The 22,607-nt window shown below is 36.3% G+C and overlaps 1 pseudogene; it reads left to right on the forward strand.

The window, feature by feature from the left end:
- Positions 1 to 16,264: 16,264 nt before the first annotated feature.
- The window catches only part of LOC122229336, a 114,408-nt pseudogene continuing 108,065 nt past the window's right edge, over positions 16,265 to 22,607 (forward strand).

A 22,607-nucleotide genomic window follows, 5' to 3' on the forward strand; every position in this document is an offset into this window, starting at 1 on the left:
CCCAATTTTGATCAACTGCATGGCACGGTATGGTGGGGAAAAGAGAGATTGTGCAAGGCTCTTGCTATTTGATCACGATTTCAAATGGAAATTATATTCAAGACTCATTACAAATAACCAAAACTATTTAATAAAAATAAGGTGAAAGGACTTAAATGTGAATTTCTAAAGCCAATTCGGTTTTTCTTTAAGAAAGGTGGAAGAAAGCAGCTGCCAGCAACAATCAAATGGCCTGTAAATGAAGCGATAAAATACCACTACTATGGAATGAAACAAATCCTTTTTTAGTACTAAAGAAGAAAATTATAGTAAGAGTAGTATCCTTTTATGTGAACCTCTAACACATAAGCAATTAATGATGAACCATTATTGATGTAGAACCTGAAACAAACGTATAAACCACCATGTAAAAGTACAGTTTTGGATGATGAATCAACATATTCCTGAAATAATATGCATATACATTCAGTTCAACAAATGCTATAACTATAAAAGCTTTTGAAAAATACTTTGAATATTTTTCTATACTTGTGAGACACTTTTCATCAGAAACATAATCAACAGTTCATGTCATAAGCATCATCTCAAAAAAAAGATAAGAATCTTTTCTGGCTCCAACAATTCCAGTTTGAGTCTCCATCGAATAAAATATTACAGTATTTTGTAAAGGTTGGAGGAGAGAAGAGACACTTCCAAACACCTCTCTCCATCTCTCTTCAGCTGTAAAGCATGAGAATCTGAAATTCACAAAAGAAGCTTATGAGGCAAAAATAAATAAATAAATAATTTGAGGCTACTTCCACACTAGTTCAGTGAACCTGTTATCTAGCAAAACTTCCAGAGAACACAGCCTGTTTCACAAAGTAACAATTGTAAAGAGGATTTGTGGAAAATGCCCTTAACCTTTCCACTGTACAAATAGACTCCAAAGAGCAGTAAGACCTTCAAAACATAGGATTAGGATGTAGTTATACAGAAAAGCTCCATGACATGCTTCTGTCTCATAGAACATTCCATCCAGACCTCAGAATGAGTAAATTGCCAGGTTGTTTGTGTCAGTAAAAAAAAAAAAAAAAAGAACAATTTAGGAAAATCATAACTTTTAAATTCCTCTGTAACAAAAAGAAAATTTTACTCTCTGTTTTTCACTCATTTACACTCAATAAACATTTTGGGGTTCCTGTCAGCAAAGGAGATGAGAATCTTTTAAGATAAGTAGCTTAAGACGTTGTATTTGCAACCCGGTGGTAGAAGAAAAGTGTTTTGATCAGCAACTATGACCTGCCCTAATATAGTGTTCATTTCTTACACTTCCAAACAATACAATGCATCATTTTTTCACATGCACTTAAAAAGAAAATCAACTCACTTTAAAAATAGGCATTTCTCTTATTTTAACTTTCATTATCAAAACTGACAAGTGACATTTTATGAACCCCAATTTGTTTGCACAGATATTTAGAAAAGATAAAAACTTCTATAAGCAGTCTCTAACATTTAGTCAAACATAAAAACAAAAAAATAAAACCTTCAATGAGTGATTAAACACTGAATATCCACACAGCATCAGAGGAAATATTCTGAGTTGTGCATAGTGTAAACTAGAAAAATTAATATGACACATGGATAACACTTTTTGTAAAATATTTTTTTTTCTATTTCTTAAGATCCCATGTGATGCTGCAGTTGCTATAGTAACTGAATTTTTGTTCAGCAGGAAAATACTTATGTACATAATGCTTACATTTACTCACCAAATTCTCAGTGAAAATTATACCAAATGGAAGTGATGCATTAAAATTCCCAGAGGAGAAGCAGTTCTTGTCCCTTAATTTTAAAATTACCATTGAATAATTCTATCAAACATGTTTTTTGTATAAATATTATTGTTCTTCATAAACTTCATCATATTATAAACAAAAATGGCTGAGCTAGAAAGAATTTTTAACTTCTCCTTTTGTCGTTTGTGTGGAGTACAATACGCTAAAAAGATTAATTACTTTAATCAATTGTGAACCATTAAATAAAAACCGTACAAACATTTTTCAGTTTTAATTTCAGTTTTAAACACCCAGTGGGCTGGTTTCCACCGTCCCCTATAATGAGTCTTACAAACCTCCTCAATGGCACATACATCGAGTAAATACCTCAACACACTACATTTGCCAACAAAGTTCTAAAATCAACTTTGTAAATGTCATGATCCTTAATGCTATTGTGGTATAAATGAAGAGCGCTCCTTGAGTCCATTTGGCCAGGCTCGTGAGCGTACTTTGTTTCCCCAAGAGAAGAAAGAAGAGTAGTAAACCATTTTTGCAGAATGTCATTCTCCCACAACAGTTTATGAAAGAAACATCTGTGACAAGAATCTCTAATGCTTTCCTCAAAGCCACAGCTGACACTAAAAGAGCATTGCTAAAAGTGGCAAATCAATCCCATTCCACCCTTCCCAGAGCATGACACCTAATTTGCTATGTATCACATGTATTTTCCTCACATGTGCTGTGACTGTGACATTGATGTGGTGGCTTTCATCCAAGCCTCAGCTGAATAAACACTTGGGCCATACAGTGGGCAAACTGGCATCCTTAAAAAGTCTTCTGTCCCAGGCAAGTTAACTTCACCTCAGGGAAGCATTCTTCTAGGTTTTGCTTTGCAATTTGGGTACATAAATGGAATCTCTGAACACTGTTTGGAAAACCTTAAATCACCTGACACACATAGAGAACATTCTGTATTTTTTGAACCAGTTTTCTGTAATGCAATTTTTAGGGGACTACCTGAAAACATGCAAATCCAACAGACACAAGCAAGGAACAGCATAAAGATTTCTTACTAGATTCTTTCATTGCAGAACATGTACTTTTTTTAAAAAGTGTAAGAAATAACCACATTATGTATGTCTGAAACATGCACCATTGCTTTTTTCAGTTAACATTTTCTTGATGTATAAAATATATCCTGAAACAGTCATAGATCTTAATTTTACAGTTTGACAAATTTTGAAAAGTGGACACAATTGTGGTCAAAAATAGGGCATTATCTGTACCAAAGAAGCCCTCATTACACCTCCCTGAAACATACACACTTGGTTTTAAATTTGACACTAGAATCTTAAACCAGTAGGAAAACTCCATTTAAATGATATCAAGCAAACAATTAAAGTTCTGGTAAACAATACGGACAACATCAAGGTCCCTGGAGTTACTGAGGGTATCTTTTTTTCTGTGGGACTGCAAGCGATTCTTCTTTATCATTCAACAATCAAGGAAATCTCCAATTACCATTACCCCCAATTACCCCCAATTTTTTTTACTCCACTGAAGTTTTATAAAAATACAGGGGTGTTAAAAAACAGGGGTGTATGCCGTCTCTGCCTGGAATTATTTTGATTATTCTATTCCTCTTCCTTTCAAAAAAAACTCTAATGTAAATTCCTTTTTCAATTTAAATTATACTGAACAAGGGAGAATACATACACTATAATTTTTCTCTGTCTCTCAGATTTCTCCTCAATATAATAATTTTCAACGCAAAAAACAAAAACAAACAAAAACAAACAAACAAACAAAAAGCTTATTCTTAAAAGCCTAAAATTAATGCAGAGCAAATATGTTCTGTCATGCTCCTTGTCTGACATGATAACTTACAAGCTCTATGACAGCAAGTACCTGGTTAGAGCCCATGACCACATGGAGCAGTACACATCTCTGTTAGTAGCTATACCCTACGTCTCAGACTAGAATTTTAGTTGCACAGCCAATACCTTCAGGTACATTTTACACACTCACCTCAAGAGCTCAGTATGTCTGCAGCTAAATATTCCCTAACTTGATTAACCCAGAAGCCCAAACCTCAGGGTTATCTTTAGCAATGCCTTTGTGTCAGTTCCTATATACCAATGAACGGCAAGTGCTTGCAATTCTGCCTCCAAAATGTGTTTTAAATCTGTCCCTTCCTGTCCTTTCCCATGCCACTGAAGCTGTTACTCTTTTCTGAACATGCTATCACACATGTCATTTCATCTCTGGAACGGCTTCTCCCTCTTTTGTCTTGTAACTGTGTCCTCAGCCTTCAAAGTCCATCTTTGATTCCTCCTGCAGGTGCCATCCTCGACCCTGCCCCTACCCAGGGAAAAGCCAGTCCTTCCCTTGTTTCCTTCATAGCCTGGGTCACCTTGTATAATTACACGGTCCTTTCTGTCCTCAAGTGGAACAGGAACACCTTGAGCTGAAACAAGACTTCTTCATCTTTATATTTCTGATGCTACGTGTATCACCTAGCATATAATGTACAATAAACAAGCAGTGAAAGAATGAAATAGTCGAATAACAAAACAACAAAAAATAAAATAAAATAAAATAAATAAAATAAAATAAAATAAAATAAAATAAAATAAAATAAAATAAAAATGCTCTGCCTAAAAAACATGGAACACTCAGGAGATTATTCTGGGTAAACCACAATATGTCTGGGTCTACTTCCTTATTTCAAAATTGGATGGGATGTAACATGGATATAAGAGAAGAGAGGGGTCACTGCAAAAGTGAAGCCCTGTCTCGCCAGTAGCATCCCAGAAATACCACAAATGCAGAGTCATCAGGACTGGGAGCAACATGGGGCAAGGAATGAAAGATGAGATAACTACTAAAGAAGCCAAAGCTCTGGGGTCAGTGCCCCACTCAGAAGATGCAATGTAGTGTTTGCTCTCTCAAAAGATGAAGCATCTATTACACAGTAGGAAGGAACAACTCACAGCAGTTTTAAAAATGAAATATTCCTTTTAAAAATGAAAGAAGTAAATGAGTTGGATTAAATCATGTCTCATATTTGATATATTGCTGTCATAAGAAAAATGATCTTAGGAAACACTCATGCTTCACATATGCCACACTGTTTGCTTTATTGTTGACCCAAAGTGCTCTCTTTGTATCATAGGTGGCCCTAGAAGCAATGTAAATATGCAGTGGTAGTGAAACTTGAACTTACCACTTGGAATGCCCTCTGTCAAGGTAATGTGTCTAAAGGTACATCGTACACAGGATGGTATAATTGTGTTTGAAAGATCTAGTACGGATATGTTTGAAAAAGATTTGTTACCCATACTACAAAAAGAACAAAAAATGTCAGAGACAAAAGGTCAGAGGATTTGTGCAGTTTTGATCTAGAGCTCTTCTCCACTCATGACATTTGAAGTGTGTAGAGATCATAAGGCTTCTTACCATACCCAGCTTCCCTGATCAATAACAAAAAGGTTCAAAGGGTTTGACAGAGATGTTCCTGCTGTAAGCAGTCTCTACACAAGGAATCTCCCAAGTCTGCAATGTTCAGTTTGAAAGTCCTTTCTTCCCAAAAGAGAGGGCTAAGCAAAAAGGAAAGGCACAGAATGCACAGAGAACTTCATCTGGATCACTGTTTACCCATAGATGGATCTCTGTTTTCTGATCCTTAGGGTCAAGAGTCTTGATATGATATATTTTTTTTAAATACTCATGGGGCAGAAAGCCTGGAACATTCATCAACAACACAAACCCAACCTGAGTTATTCCCTTGGAGTCAAGAACACTTTTGAGAGGCAGATGAATCTCCAGAACTGCCAAATGACTGGTTCACAGCCAAATGATTAGCTCACATTCGAACAATAGATCTATACTAATTTTAGGAGAGTCATGGTTTCTAAATTCCATGCATGCATCCATGTTTAAAAACCCCTCGTATAAATGACTGCAAAATGTCTTTCAGCAATTACTACATGATTCTGTACATGAAATGAAAGGTCAATCTCTGTTTAAAGAAGAACATGCTGACTAGAAACTTTTTTCTTAAAGTTTAAATAAATATGTCTTATCATCTCTGGACCATTTCCCTACATAGAAAATCTAGAAAGTGAATAATCTTTTATTTCTTTCTAGATCCAAGATATGGTGAATCACAAAGCACAACTCTAAAGTTCTCTCACAGAATCAGCATGTATAAAGCATTAGGTTAAAAGCTCCTGAAAAGCAAAGACCAGTTCTTGTTCATTCAACAAAAATTTATTGGGCATCTAATATGGGCCAGACATGTTCTAGATACTGGGAATACAGTAAGCAACAGTAGTAAACAGAAGAGCCAAAAATCCCTCACAACATGGAGGAAAGTTGAGAAGAGGGAAGATAAACAATATACATAATAAGTAAAACATATCATTTGTTAGATAATGATAGCAGGTGAGGAAAATAAAATAAGGCAGAGAAGGAAGATATGAAATCACAAGAGCTGAAATGTAAACACCTGAAGGACTGGAATATTTAATGTCAGTTAAAGTAGATGAGGCAATTCAGGTTAACTTTCTTGCTTATGACATCTAAAAGGGTAAATATAGAATTTTAAAACATGTTCTTAACAACATCAAGTTAGAGAGTGAAGAATTTTCAGCCCAAACTATTGGAGACCTTGAGAGCCCAGAGGTATAAATCTAGAAAAGGAAAATCCTTTCTTGAATAAGATAATAATCTTAGGCCACAGATTATTTACATAAGTAATTAAGGGTATTACTGGAAAATATGACAAGTGGCTTAATAGCAATAAATGCAAAGATGCCAATGAAATCAGTTAATTCCTAAAAAATTTGGGGAAAACCTGGGAGGTTAGATGGGGGGAAGGGTTAAATAGGTAATGGGTATTAAGGAGGATACTTGTTGGAATAGCACTGGGTATTGTATGTAAGTAATGAATCACTAAATGCTACTCCTGAAACCAATACTACACTATCTGTTAACTAAATGGAATTAAAACAAAAACTTAAGGGAGGAGCCAAGATGGTGGAGCAGCATGGAAGTCTTTTTTACATCTCGTGTCCATGAAATACAGCCACATCAACACTAAACCATCCTGCACACCTAGAAAACTGATTTGAGGATTAACACAACAATCTGCACAACCTGAACCACAGAACTCAGTAGGTATGTGGTACGGAGAGAGAAGCCACAGAGGGCAGGAAGCTGTTTTTGCCTGCAAAGAGAGGATGGAGATGGGGGGGAGAGTATGGGAAAAGCAACCCCCCAAAAAGCAGCTGGAGAGAAAGAGAAACAGCTGCAGGGACTGAACAAAAAAGGGAGAAAGGAGAAAAGAGAGGGTTTATATTTCATTAAGACTCTATAGACAGAGGGAGCACAGAGTCTGAAACTCTGCAGCTCGATACCTGGAGGTGCTCTGGTAGGAAGGGCAAATCCCCAGGAGCAGAGAGTGAGGTTCGAGGGGTCTGTGGGCCAAACAGGGAAAGGCAATTCCCCTGCTGGGAGGACATTTGGTAGAGACTGTGAAGCCACCCCACAGGCAAATGTCCCAGCAGAACCCAGAGAACAAACACATTCACTAGTGCTGGAACAAGGCCGTTAAGGGTGAAGCCTGGTGTCAGATGTGTTTTGTGATTTTCCATATCCCTGAAATGCTGTTACATGTGAACTTTCTCTTGGGCAGCCTGGCACCCAGCCACAGTCTCTGGGCATCAGCAGCAGCATGGTCCCACGAATGTTTCTGGTTGCAGCTGGCACCTGGCCATTGCTCAATGAGACCCCTCCCCCCCAGAAGGTCTGAGCAGGTCAAAACTGCAGTCCCTCAGAAGTGAGGGGTTGGGAAACACAGCGGCATCTGAGATGAAACTCAGGAGGGAGGTGACGCCTGGCAACCTGACGGCTTGGTCACAAAACAATGTACAAGCAGGAAGAGGACAGAAGCTGGAGACAAATGATGGGTGTAAGATTACTGATTGGGGAGAACAGAGTTCCGATACTAGAGACAGGGTAGATGGGTAATGCAATTTTCACCCCTCCCGCTCATGCACATACACACCTACACAGGCCACAACAATCCACCCCAGTAATCTAAGCAGTGCCATCTAGTGGGGAATGGAACCAGTACTCTAAGCCCTGCCCAACTGGGCCAACCTCGCTCTTCAGGAACACAAGTCTCTCTGCCTGCTTAGTTTACGGAATATAAAGTGATTCATAGTTTGACTCCTAGGGGAAAACAATGTAATTTCAATCATATTTCAGTCTGTTCACTTCTCCATCTATTCAATTTCTTTTTCTTTTTCTTGAATACAGAAAGAGAATATTTTCATTTTATTGTCAATTTTTACATATTTTTCTTTAATTTTTTCTACCATAATTTTTACTTTTTGGTAAATTTTTCATATTCTATTTTAGTTCCATCATTTCATTTGTTCTATTTCATTGTCTTCATTTTTTCAAATTTTCAAACATTTTCCATTTTTTTACTTTTTCTTTTTTCTTCTTTTCTTATCTTTCTCTTTTTTCTCTAATATATCAAGCTCCTTTCAACAACCAGACCAAAATACACCTAGGATCTAGCCTCACTTATTTGATTTTGTATGTGTGTGTGTTGTTTTAATTTTTTAATTTTAATTTTTTTTTACCTTATTAATTCCTTTTCTTCCTTCAAAATGACAAAACGAAGGAATTCACCTCAAAAGAAAGAGCAGAAAGAAACGACAGTCAGGGACTTAATCAACACAGATACAAGCAAGATGTCTGAACCAGAAATTAGAATCACAATAATATGAATACTAGCTGGGGTTGAAAATAGATTAGAATCCCTTTCTGTGGATATAAAAGAAGGAAAAGCTAATCAGGATGAAATAAAAAATGCTATAACTGAGCTGCAGTCTTGAATGAATGCCACAGCAGCAAGCATGGATGAGACAGAGCAATGAATCGGAGATATAGAGGACAAACTTATGGAGAAAAATGAAGCAGAAAAAAGAGGGAGACTAAGGCAAAAGAGCACAATTTAAGAATTAGAGAAATCAGTGACTCATTAAGAAGGAACAACATCAGAATCATAGGGGTCCCAGAAGATCAAGAGAGAGAAAAAGGGGTAGAAACGTTATGTGAGAAAATCATAGTGGAAAACTTTCCAACCTGGGGAAACACACAGACATCAAAATCCAGGAAGCACAGACGACTCCCATTAGATTCAACAAAAAACGACCACCAACAAGGCATATCATAGTCAGATTCACAAAATACTCAAGCAAGGAAAGAATCAGGAAAGCAGCAAGGGAAAAACAGTTCTTAACCTACAAGGGAAGACAGATCAGGTTTGCAGCAGACCTATCTGCAGAAATGTGGCAGGCCAGAAACAAGTGGCAGGATATATTCAATGTGCTGAATTGGAAAAATATGCAGCCAAGAATTCTTTATCCAGCAAGGCTGTCATTCAAAATAGAAGGAGAGATAAAAAGTTTCGCAGACAAACAAAAATTAAAGGAGTTTGTGACCACTAAACCAGCTTTGCAAGAAATTTTAAGGGGGACTCTCTGAGGGCAGAGAAAACAAAAAAAAAAAAAAAAAAAAAAAGACCAAAAAGCAACGAAGGTTAGAAAGGACCAGAGAACACCACCAGAAACTCCAACTCTACAGGCAACATAATGGCAATAAATTCATATCTTTCAGTACTGTCTCTAAACATTAATGGACTAAATACTCTGATCAAAAGACATAGGGTAATACAATGGATAAGAAAACAAAATCCATCTCTATGCTCTTTATAAGAGAACCACTTTAGACCTAAAGACACCTTCAGATTGAAAACAAGGGGATGGAGAACCATCTACCATGATAATGGTCACCGAAAGACAGAGTAGCCAAACTTATATCAGACAATCTAGACTTTAAAATAAAGACTATAACAAGAGATGAAGAAGGGCATTATATCATAATCAAGGGGTCTATCCACCAAGAAGACCTAACAATTGTAAACATTTATGCTCCAACTGTGGCACACCCAAATATATACATCAATTAATCACAAACATAAAGAAACTCATTGATAATATTACCATAATAGTAGGGGACTTCAACATCCCATTTACAACAATGGACAGATCATCTAAACAGAAAATCAACAAGGAAACAATGGCTTTGAATGACACACTGGACCAGATGAAGTTAATAGATATATCCAGAACATTTCATCCTAAAGCAGTGGAATACACATTCCTCTCCAGTGCACATAGAATGTTCTCCAGAATAGATCACATACTGGGACACAAATCAGCCCTCAACAAGCACAAAAAGATCAAGATCATACCGTGCATACTTTCAGACCACAACGCTATGAAACTTGAAATCAACCACAAGAAAAAATTTGGAAAGGTAACAAATACTTGGAGACTGAAGAACATCCTACTAAAGAATGAATGAGGTAAACAAAAAGTTAAAGAGGAAATTAAAAAGTACATGGAAGCCAATGAAAATGATAACACCACAGCCCAAAACCCCTGTGATGCAGTAAAGGTGGTCATAAGAGGGAAGTATATAGCAATCCAGGCCTTCCTAAACAAGGAAGAAAATTCTCAAATACACAACCTAACCTTACACCTTAATGAGCTGGAAAAAGAACAGCAAATAAAACCCCAAACCAGCAGAATACAAGAAATAATAATGATTAGAGCAGAAATCAATACTATTGAAACCAAAAAACAAAACAAAACAGTAGAACAGATCAAGGAAACCAGAAGCTGGTTCTTGGAAAGAATTAGCAAAATTGATAAACTCCCAGCCAGTTTGATCAAAAAGAAAAAGAAAGGACCTCAATAAATAAAATCAGGAATAAAAGACGAGAGATCACAACCAACACAGCAGAAATACAAACAATAGTAAGAGAATATTACCATAATTATATGCCAATAAAATGGGAAATCTGGAAGAAATGGACAAATTCCTAGAAACATATACACTACCAAAACTAAAAACAGGAAAGAAGAAATAGAAAATTTGAACAGACGCATAACCAGTAAGGAAATTGAATTAGTAATAAAAAATCTGTCAAAAAACAAGATTCCAGGGCCAGATGCTTTCCAGGGGAATTCTACCGAACATTTAAAGAAGAGTTGACACCTATTATTTTGAAGCTATTCCGAAAAAATAGAAATGGAAGGAAAACTTCCAAACTCTTTCTATGAGGCCAGCATTACCTTGATTCCAAAACCAGACAGAGACCCCACTAAAAAGTAAACTATAGACCAATTTCCCTGATGAACATGGATACAAAAATCCTCAACAAGGTATTAGCCAGCCGGATCCAACAATACATTAGAAAAATTATTTACCATGACCAAGCGGGATTTGTACCTGAGATGCAGGCCTGGTTCAATACCTGCAAAACAATCAATGTGATTCATCACATCAATAAAAGAAAGGACAAGAACCACATGATCCTCTCAAAAGATGCAGAGAAAGCATTTGACAAAATACAGCATCGTTTCGTGATAAAAACTCTCAGGCAAGAAGGGATAGAAGGATCATACCGATCATATCTTGAGATCATAAAAGCAATGTATGTAAGACCCAACACTAATATCATCCTCAATGGGGAAAAAATGAGAGCTTTCCCCCTAAAGTTGGGAATAAGACAGGGATGTCCACTCTCACCACCGTCATTCAACATAGTATTGGAAGTCTTAGCCTCAGCAATCAGACAACACAAAGAAATAAAAGGCATCCACATCAGCCAGGAGGAAGTCAAACTCATTCACTCTTTGCAGATGACATGATACTCTATATAGAAAACCCAAAATATTCCACCAAAAAAGTGCTAGAACTGATCCATGAATTCAGCAAAGTGGCAGGATATAAAATCAATGCACAGAAATCAGTTGCATTCCTATACACCAATAATGAAGCAACAAAAAGAAAAATCAAGGAATGGGTCCCATTACATTTGCACCAAAAACCATAAAATACCTAAGAATAAATCTAACCAAAGAGGTAAAAAATCTATACACTGGAAACTATAAAAAGCTTATGAAAGAAATTGAAGAAGACACACACAAAAAAAATGGAAAAATATTCCATGCTCCTGGCTAGGAAAAATAAATATTGTTAAAATGTCAATACTACCCAAAGCAATCTACATATTCAATGCAATCCCTATCAAAATAAAATCAGCATTCTTCACAGAGCTAGAACAAACAATCCTAAAATGTGTATGGAACCAGAAAAGACCCCGCATACCAAAGCAATCTTGAAAAAGAAAACCAAAGCAGAAGGCATCATAATCCCAGACTTCAAGCTGTATTACAAAGCTGTAATCATCAAGACAGTATGGTACTGGCACAAAAACAGACACTCAGATCAATGGAACAGAATAGAGAACCCAGAAATGGACCCACAAACATATGGCCAACTAATTTTTGACAAACAGGAAAGAACGTCCAGTGGAATAAAGAGAGTCTCTTCAGCAAGTGGTGCTGGGAAAACTGGACACCAACATGCAGAAAAATGAACCTGGACCACTTTCTTACACCATACACAAAAATAAACTCAAAATGGATGAAAGACCTAAACATAAGACAGGAAGCCATCAAAATCCTTGAGGAAAAAGCAGGCAAAAACCTCTTTGACCTTGGCCACAGCAACTTCTTACTCAGCACAGAGGCAAGGGAAACAAAAGCAAAAATGAGCTATTGGGGGAACCCCTGGGTGGCTCAGTCAGTTAAGCGTCTGACTTCGGCTCAGGTCATGATCTTGCGGTTCGTGAGTTCGAGCCCCGCATCGGGCTCTGTGCTGATAGCTCAGAGCCTGGAGCCTGCTTCAGATTCTGTGTCCCCCTCTCTCTCTGCCCCACCCCTGCTTGTGCTCTGTCTCTCTCTGTCTTTCAAAAATAATAAACATAAAAAAATTTTTTTAAATGAGCTATTGGGACCTCATCAAAATAAAAACCTTTTGCACAGTGAAGGAAACAATCAGTAAAACTAAAAGGCAACAGGTGGAATGGGAGAAGGTATTTGCAAACGACGTATCAGTAAAGGGTTAGTATCCAAAATCTATAAAGAACTTATCAAACTCAACACCCAAAAAATAAATAATCCAGTGAATAGTTGGGCAAAAGACATGAATAGACACTTCTCCAAAGAAGACATCCAGAGAGCCAACCAACACATGAAAAAATGCTCAACATCACGCATCATCAGGGAAAAACAACCCAAAACCACAATGAGATACCACCTCACACCCATCAGAATGGCTAACATTAACAACTCAGGCAACAACAGATGTTGGCAGGGATGCGGAGAAAGAGGGTCTCTTTTGCATTGCTGGTGGGAATGCAAACTGGTGCAGCCACTCTGGAAAACAGTATGGAGTTTCCTCAAACAATTAAAAATAGAACTACCCTATGAACCAGCAATTGCACTACTAGGTATTTATCCAAGGGATACAGGTATGCTGTTTCAAAGGGACACAGGCACCCCAGTGTTTTTATAGCAGCTCTATCAACAATAGCCAAAGTATGGAAAGAGCCCAAATGTCCATCAACGGATGAATGGATAAAGATGTGGTACATATACACAATGAAATATTACTTGGCCTTCATAAAGAATGAAATCTTGTCATTTGCAACTAGGTGGATGGAACTAGAAGGTATTATGTTAAATGAAATTAGTCAGTCAGAGAAAGACAAATATCATATGACTTCACTTGTATGAGGACTTTAAGATACAAAACAGATGAACATAAGGGAAGGGAAGCAAAAATAATATGAAAACGGGGAGGGGGACAAAACAGAAGAGACTCTTAAATACAGAGAACAAACAGAGGGTTACTGGAGGAGTCGTGGGAGGGGAATGGGCTAAATGGATAAGGGGCATTAAGGAATCTACTCCTGAAATCATTGTTGCACTATATGCTAACTTACGTGGATGCAAATTAAAAAATAAATAAATAATGAGAAAGGGGAAAAAAAGCTTAAAAAGGAAAAAAAAAGAAATCAAGTTTGTTCTTTAATATTCCCACAAAGAAAATTCAGATCTAGATGACTTTATTGGTAAATTCCATCATATATTCAGGGAAGAAGTAATTCTAAACTTATAAAACTCTTCCAAGGGTAGAAAAGCACACTTCTTAACTCATTTTATGAACCTAGCAAAGCCTAGACAAGGACAGCACAAAAAAGATAAATTAAACTCTAATTTCATGCATATACATAATTGGAAAAATCCTAAACAAAATATTAGCAAACTCAAACCATAATTATAAAAAAGTGATAATATATCAGGAATGCATGGTTGATTTAACAATAGATATTCAATGTAATTTACCACATAAAAAGATTAAAGAATAAAAATTATGCAATCATCTAAATGTAGAAAATTTACCGTCTGTTATGATAAAGAAAAAAGAACTTTAAGGCAACCAAAATAGAAGAAAATTTTAAAATACTGGAAAAGAAATATCTACAAATTCTACAAATATCTACAAATATCTACAAAATCTACAAATACTGGAAAAGAATATCTACAAAAAGCCTACAGCAAACATAATGGTGAAATACTGCAGATTTTCACATTGAATTGGAGAGTGAGACAATGATGCTTATCCAAGTTTCTAGTCAACATGTTAATTGTGTTATACCAACTGCAGTAATGCAAAGAAAATAAAAATAGAAAAGTAATGGTGCAACGATTGAAAAGAAAAAAGACTATCACTGTATTAAGATATCATGATTATTTATATAGAAATCCAACAGAACTGGCACAAAAACTATTGTAAATGATAAGAGATTTAGTAAATTTGTTGAATAAAAGCTTAATACCTAAAATCAACACATTTTTATATTTCAGCCACAAGTGGTTTAACTGGTGTTTTTATGGAATAAATACTGTCCTACTTAGAGAATCTGGGTAACTGCTCCTACTCTTATTCTTTCTTCAGTAATGACAATGACCAGGAGATTTCTGCTCTAACAGTAAATTACTATAATAAAACTAGAAAACAATGATTTTTAAAATAATGTTTGCATGGTTTATACCTGATATGTGCAGCAAATTAATATTATAGCTTTTAAATTGATGACTTACATATAATGCCGAGATCTATTAAATTAAATATGTAACATTTAAAATACATTTTAAAAACTGTAAATGCTTCTATTTGCAACAACATGCACATACTTGGAGGGTATTGTGCTGAGTGAAATAAGCTAGATGGAAAAAGACAAACTGCCTGGTATCACTTATATGTAGAATTTGTTTTTAAAGTCAAACTCATAGAAACAGAGTAGAATGACGGTTACCAGGGTGGGGGGTACAGAAGAAATGCAATGTTGGTCATGGGTGCAAACTTTAAGCTATAAGATGATTAAGTTCTGAAGATCTAATGTACGGCTTGCTGACGATAGTTAATAATGTACTGTATACTCGAAATTGGCTGCCAGAGTAAATCTCAAGCATTCTTGATAAAAAAATAAAATAAAGTAACTGTATGAGGTGATATAAGATTTCAGTAACTTGACTAAGGTAATCATTTCACAATATGTATCAAATCCTCATTATGTTGAATACTTCAGATTATTACGAGTTATTTGTCAATTATACCTCAATGAGACTGGAAAAATGCACACTTTTTCAGATTGAGCACAGTCTCTAAATAATGTTAATTCACTTAAGATAACTTATCTAAAATTTGTCTAAAAATGTCTGCTTTTATATTAATTTCAACAATGTGTATAAAAGCAAGAAATGGAGTTTCCCTTTACTTAGAGCCATCTTAATGTGTAAATAAAATGGATATGTCAGCCTGAAACCTGAAAATTTCTATGAAGCAAAAGAAGATGGGGTGAGAGTTCAGCTAAAAAAAATAATAAAAGGAACAGACAGCATTTTAAGTAATAAGAAATAGACATCAGAACACATGCCCATTCACATCACATCATCCATATGCTGTCTAATATACTTAAAATGAGTGATCTCCATAGCAACCAGTGGATCAAATAATACACAAGATGACTGTGAAGCACCGACATTTGTCTTTCTTACAGTAATTTGATTATATAATAAATACAATAGATTGTGAAATCTCATCATTTTAAGTTAAATATATGTGGGATAATAGATTTCTAAATATGAATTTTCCAGACTGTGGTTAATGACATCAACGTTATTTTTCTGTATATTTCTTACCTATTTTTAGCCTCCCATTTTTGCTCTGATGGTTTAAAAGTGATGGTGAGCAAAACTAATGTCGAGATTTAGTTAAGTTGGGTGTGTTAGGCAAAATAGTGGTCCCCAAAATGCCCACATCTAGTTCCTGGACCCTTTGAAGGTGTTACCTTACACAGCTAAAAGGACTTTGCAGATATACTTAAGGATACAGACATTGAGATGGAGGGACTGTCCTGGATTATTTGGGTGGACCCACTCTAATCCCATAAATCCCTAAAAGCAGAAAACCTTTCCCACCTGAGGTCAGAAAGAGATAAGATGACAGAAGAAGGGTCAGAGTCATGCTACATTGCTGGCTTTGAAGATGAAGTAAGGGAACACAAGTCAAGGAATGCAGGTAACCTCTTGAATGGAAAAGGTTGTCTCCATAAAGGAAGACAGCCACACTGACACTTTGATTTTACCCCAGCAAGACTCCTTAGACTTTTGATATACAGCACTATAAAATAATAAATTTTGTGTATTGTTTCAGCCACTAAATTATGGCTTTGTTGTAGTTTGTTATATACCAGCAGTGTGACTAATAAATTAGGTGTGGCATTGGTGTCTTTATGAAAGATAGAAACCAGTTAGAGGAGAAAGGAAGAGTCCCACACTCCCTGATCCCTACTGCATAGAATGTAATTTGACATATCTAAGCAAAGCACATGTCCGTTCGGCCCTGGTGGCCGAACCATAGAATTAAGAGGCTACCATCAGCATCCAAGAACACTGGGAGTATTCCAAGGGATTCATGAAACGTTGTGTCCTCTGCCAGGTTCTGTTTTATGCCACACTGAGCTTCCTTCAACTGAATAAACTATACCGAATCATAATTAAATGTGAAAACAGGCCCAAGCCTGCATATCTCCCTTAAACAAACTACCAGGTCAGTTAAACAGAAAATTTATTTTTCCTAAGACATTTTTTGGATATGGATGTGTGTGTGTATATATTTACACATATTTTTAATAACAGGAAAAACCCTTCCTCACAAAATTGTTTTTCTTTCTGAAGGGCCTTCCCCCAACAGGCTATGAGAAGATGGACCGTGTGGAAGATAAGCACCTTCACATCCATTATCCCATTTTTGCATGAAATGAGTTTAGGTAAAGACATTTGCTTTTCTAAAGCAAAGCATGCAGTAGGCGTTTCACAGATTTTATGAATAATACTGGACAGAACTCTCTTCTTTCTCAGAATTGTATAAGCATGACTTCCATCCTGAACCCTCATTTGAAACAGAAGCATGCAGGTGCCACTGCAGCAAAATATGTTCTCTATAAACCGATGGAATTGAGTCTTCAAAACAAACTTTGTGTTTATTTATGCAATTTTTTTTTGTTTCCCTTTACAATAAAAGAAATCCTATTTGGTTTCCTTTGTTAGTTTTCAACACTTTGTAGCTACATATTACACCATCCCAACGATTCTCAAAGTGTGGCCCAAAAGCCCCAGGGGGTCCCTAAGATCCTTTTAGCGGTGCAAGAGGGCCTCTTTTTCCGAATGACATAGCCATGCAAAGCCAGATTTTCTTCATGTACTTCACCTAAACAAAATACTTCAACAGACTGAATGCAGAAGCAGATTTGTGAACCTATTTCTTCAGGTTTGACAAACATTAAAGAAATTGCAAAAAGATAAAACAACGATAGTGTTCCCACTAATTTAAAAAAAAACGAAACAAAAGAATAAACAAACAAAAAGCAGAATCAGAGAACAAACTGATGGTTGCCTGAGGAAAGAGGGCTGGCAGAATGGGCAAAATGAGTGAAGGGGAGAGGGAAACACAGGTCTCCAATTTTGGAATAAATGTCTTGGGAATAAAAGGGACAGGGCAGAGAATATAATCAATGATATTGTAATAGTGTTGTATGCTGACAGGTGGTCGTTACAGTTGGGGTGAGTATATATAACGTACAGAGACATTAAATCACTATGTTGTACACCCGAAACTAATATAACATTGCTTGTCAACTATACTTAAATAAACACATAAATACATAAAATGAGTACAAAAATATGTTTTAAACTTCTTAGTGTTGATTTCTAGATGGATAAGTATTGATATAGGTTGGATCTGCAGGGGAAAAAAAAAGCTTTTGGAGTCCTCATTATTTTATTTTATTTGTTTCATGTTTATTTATTTGGGAGAGACAGAGAGACAGAGACAGTGAGCAGGGAAGAAGATGAGAGAGAGGGAGACACAGAATCTGAAGCAGGCTCCCAGCTGTAAGCTGTTAGCATAGAGCCCAACATGGGACTCAGACTCACAAACTGGGAGATCATGACCTGAGCCAAAGTCTGACACTTAACTGACTGAGCCACTCAGGCGCCCCGGAGACCTCAATTGTTTTTAAGAGTATAAAGGGATCCTGAGTCCAAAAACCTTGAAAATCACTACTTCACTTCAGTAGTCCTTCCTCTTATAACCTGGCCATCATTCCATTGCCTTTCTTATCTCCCAGTGCCCACTACACATACTCTCTGATACCAACCAGTACTCTTTCTCCCCAAACTTAACCAATGCTCTTTAATCATTTATAAGCTATGACCCTTGCCCTCAAAGAAGTAGGGTCTGGTGGGAGGAAACAAACATTGTTCCAAATAACTGGCATGAGAGGAAGATAATGAAAAATGTCTCAAGAAATATGCAAAGAATGTGTTTGTGGTAGAGACAGACAGCTACCCACGTAATGTCTATGCTCCCCTTCCTCTTAAACCAGACCCCAGTTGTACACCGGCCCACAGTGTTCTCAGCCATCCTTGTGGTTAGGTATGGCTTTGTTACTAAGTTCACTTGCAGCTGATGTGGCTGTTGAACATTCTGGTTAATGAAAGTCAAAGTTATTGAGTGAAATGCCTTGGCAAGCTCTTGGTGGGGAGACATTCCTTTTGTCCTTTCCTTCCTGTTTTCTGCTGCCTAAATGAGCAAAATGTTTAGAGCTCCAGCAACCACCCTAGATAATGAGAGAATCTAAGATGAAAGCTAGGAAGGAGCAGAAAAATAAAAGGAGTCTGAGTTTTGACAATTATGGAATCATAAAAAATTAATATCTATATTGCTTGAGTTACTGGCAAGGGAAGGAAGATTTCTATTATATAAAGTTGAACCTGGTCCTAAATAATATGATGCTCTTGGAAATTCGGGGGGGGGAGGGGAAGTGAACGACTCACTGCGTGTTTTTAGTAGCATTTGAGCCAAATCTTGAAGAATGAACAGGATTTTTATCACGCGGTCAGCGCCAGAGAAATCCACGAAGGAGAAAATTTCAAAGAAGTTCCATTTGTAGTATATCAAATTTAACAAAAAGGAGCACGGCAGTTCCTTCCTTAGGCTTTGCATACCCCCTTCTCAATTAAAAGGCTATGATTTTCCTTATCTAAGTCTCCCCGAAGACCTCGTCCAAAATCAGCTTCCTCATAATGGCCTTCCCCCTCGACACTCACTTGTAACTCCTACGGCCCCAAATGCCCACTCATCGTAGGCAATCGTGCATCATTTGCTATTCAAAGATTAATTTTTTTATGTCTTGTCTCATAATATAGATAATAGGCTTTCTGATGTCAGAGAGTGATCTTCAAATCCCTAATTATGTTCATAGTCTTTGCACATCTTACAAGTTCAATCATGAAAAGGAATAATTTTCAGACCTCCTCAAAATGTCTTAATAGAGTGGTCTGGCCTGGCTTGCACACTCAGCATTTAGATAGAAATATATAAATACATAAATAGCAATTTATGTGTGTCTAATAGCTTACAAAAGATTTCATATCTATTGTTTCACACTGTTTTATAACTTTGTGAATTAGGTATTATCCATGCTCTTTTGTATTCAACAATATATATTTTGCTTTCACTGTTATGCCAGGCTTGAGACCTAACAGGGAAATAGTACTAAGCATCTGTATAATTACAATACAATGGAGAGGTACTGATACAGAGGCCAGGGTAAGGTACCAGGAGGATTAAGGGATGGAAAAATAGAGCAGCTTTCTGTTGGGGTGGACTGGGGAGCTCCAAAGGGGGAGTGGTAGATGAATGAAGCTCTAAAGAATGAAAGGTAACTAGAAGTCAAGAAGAAAGGGCACTAGAGAGGAGTGGAACAGCATGTGTAAAGCAGATAGACCTGAGACAACATGGCTCATTTGAGGAACAGCAAATAATTTAGAGTAGCTGAAGGGCAGAGGAAGTTTGGAGGGAGTTTAAAGTGAGACTGGAGAGTTAGCCAGAGGCTGAAAACGAAAGACATTGTAGACTAACTGTAGCATTTCTGTTTTATCTTGCAGCCAAAGAAAAGTTGCTAAAGGATTCTCTGCAAGAGAGCTTGGTGATCAATTTCACAATTCAGGAAGTTAAATCTGAATGCAATGTCACAAATTATCCAGGTAAACAACAATAAAAAAATTCATGAGAAGTTATAACATATAACAGAGCAACGTAGTGTTGAGTTTCCAAGCACATAGGCATGTAATTCTGCAGCTGATTTTGCACATTAAAAACTGTACTGAGGTGTTAGCAATACAATTAAATGAAGCAACATACAGAAGAGTTTTCAAGATTTCAAAACAATTGTATTCCTGCCCCTCAAAAAAAGAGAGAGGGAGAGACTCCCTGATTCACAAAATGCCAGTATGTGTTAACAAATCATGTATGTTCCCTGATTTTTCATATTTTTCGATCTACTTGTCCATTTGTCCTTATGCCCCTTCTTTAAAACTGAGAAGCAGGGCGCCTGGGTGGGTCAGTCGGTTAAGCGTCTGACTTCGGCTCAGGTCACGATCTCACAGTCTGTGAGTTCGATGGCTCAGAGCCCGGAGCCTGCTTCCAATTCTGTGTCTCCCTCTCTCTCTGCCCCTCCCCCATTCATGCTCTGTCTCTCTCTGTCTCAAAAATAAATAAAAACGTTAAAAAAAAATTAAAAAAAAAAACTGAGAAGCAACTATTTGGTCTTCACTTACAAGACGACAAAAAATGAATAATTATATTTTTCTTTCTCAATTTCTCTTTTCATATTTCTTCTTTCAAAATGTAAAAATGACACTTGTATCAATTTCAAATGCAATTCAGTAGTACTTTAGGCAGCAACAACATCAATCAAATAGAAAAGAATATCTTACTTTTTTAATCCGTCAGTATTCAAAGGTATTTTACAACTTTTTTTACCCATAAATGTAGCTTAGTGCACCATGAGAATTTATTTAAGAGTGGATAAAATGAATTAACTGTCTAAGTAAGCCAGTGAGGCAAGGTAGAACTTAGGTATTTTCTTTGCCAACAACTGTTTCTATACTAACACACTAATGTACTTTTTGGGAAAATGCCAAAGATGACTATGGACCACTTTTTTCCTCTGCCCATATGTTTCTCAAAAAAAAAAAAAAAGTTACACTATGAACATGTAGAATAAGTCTCTTTGCCTCACAGAAATGAAGACAAGTTCCATCATATAGTGTGATACTATCATTTTTTTGAGGAACCGGAGGATGATTTTCAGCCAATTGTGACCTAGGGCAAGTTGCCTGACCTCATGAAGTCTGTTTCTATAACAGTAAAGTGAGGATAATATGCATTAAGGATTAAATAATATATTCTATATCAATTGTTTAGCAGTGCCTGCCATAAAGTAAGTATTCAATATATAGAACTGTTACTATTATTAATAATACCACTATTATAGAAATGCTTTGTTTCTCCTCTGCCTGTTGGGAAATGAAAGTCCCAATTGGGGAGAAATTCCACTCACTACAAAATTACTGTCAATCCCTCCTTTAATCTATCAAAATTGTTTTTTAAGGGCATACTATGTCATAGTAAGTAAGATGTCTACTATCCTAAAATCTCATCACTGGTTTTTGTGCAAATTTGTAACTTTAAACTCCAAAATCAGTTTAATCACTGAAATATAAGCAAATTATATCATGCAAAAAAAAAAAAAAAGGGTTCCAAACCCTAAGCTTTGGGGAATCTCAAAAATGATTTTTTAAGGGCAATGATAGTCAAAGATAACTAAACATATGTGGAAAAAGAAAACAAACAAACAAACAAACTGTAAGAACCAGAAGGAAAAAGAGTTTACATCTTGACATTATCACAGATTACAACATGACAATGTTTACTGTGCATGAAGAAATATACAACAAAAATATCTGCAGAATACAGGAAGGTAGGAAAATTGACAAAGCAGATTTGAAAAACAACCAAATATTGTTTGTAGGAATAAATAATACAATGAAGTATAACACAGTAAAGCATAAAATATAAAATAATTATAAAACTTCACACAATACAGTGTAAAAGATAAAGATTAGAAATTTTAAAAATGGTTTGGGAGCAAACAAGAAATAGTGGTAAAGTGGTCAAAAGTTGAAAAAGAAGGCAAGTCAGGAGAAAATATCCAGACACATGCAAATACAGATAAAGACATGAAAAAACAGAAGAGAAGAGAAAATACAAGAAGGATTTAGTGAATAATTCCAGAAAGAAGTATTTCTAAATGTGTATGCACCTAATTATATAGCCTCAAAAAAAAAAAGAGCAAATATTGACAGTTGTACCAAAAGAAGGTACAAATCTATAAATATAGTGGGAGAGTGTGATATATCTCTTTTAGTTGGTAGA

This window comes from Panthera leo, chromosome C2 (genome assembly GCF_018350215.1).
Source record: "Panthera leo isolate Ple1 chromosome C2, P.leo_Ple1_pat1.1, whole genome shotgun sequence".
In the NCBI taxonomy this organism is placed as follows: domain Eukaryota; kingdom Metazoa; phylum Chordata; class Mammalia; order Carnivora; family Felidae; genus Panthera; species Panthera leo.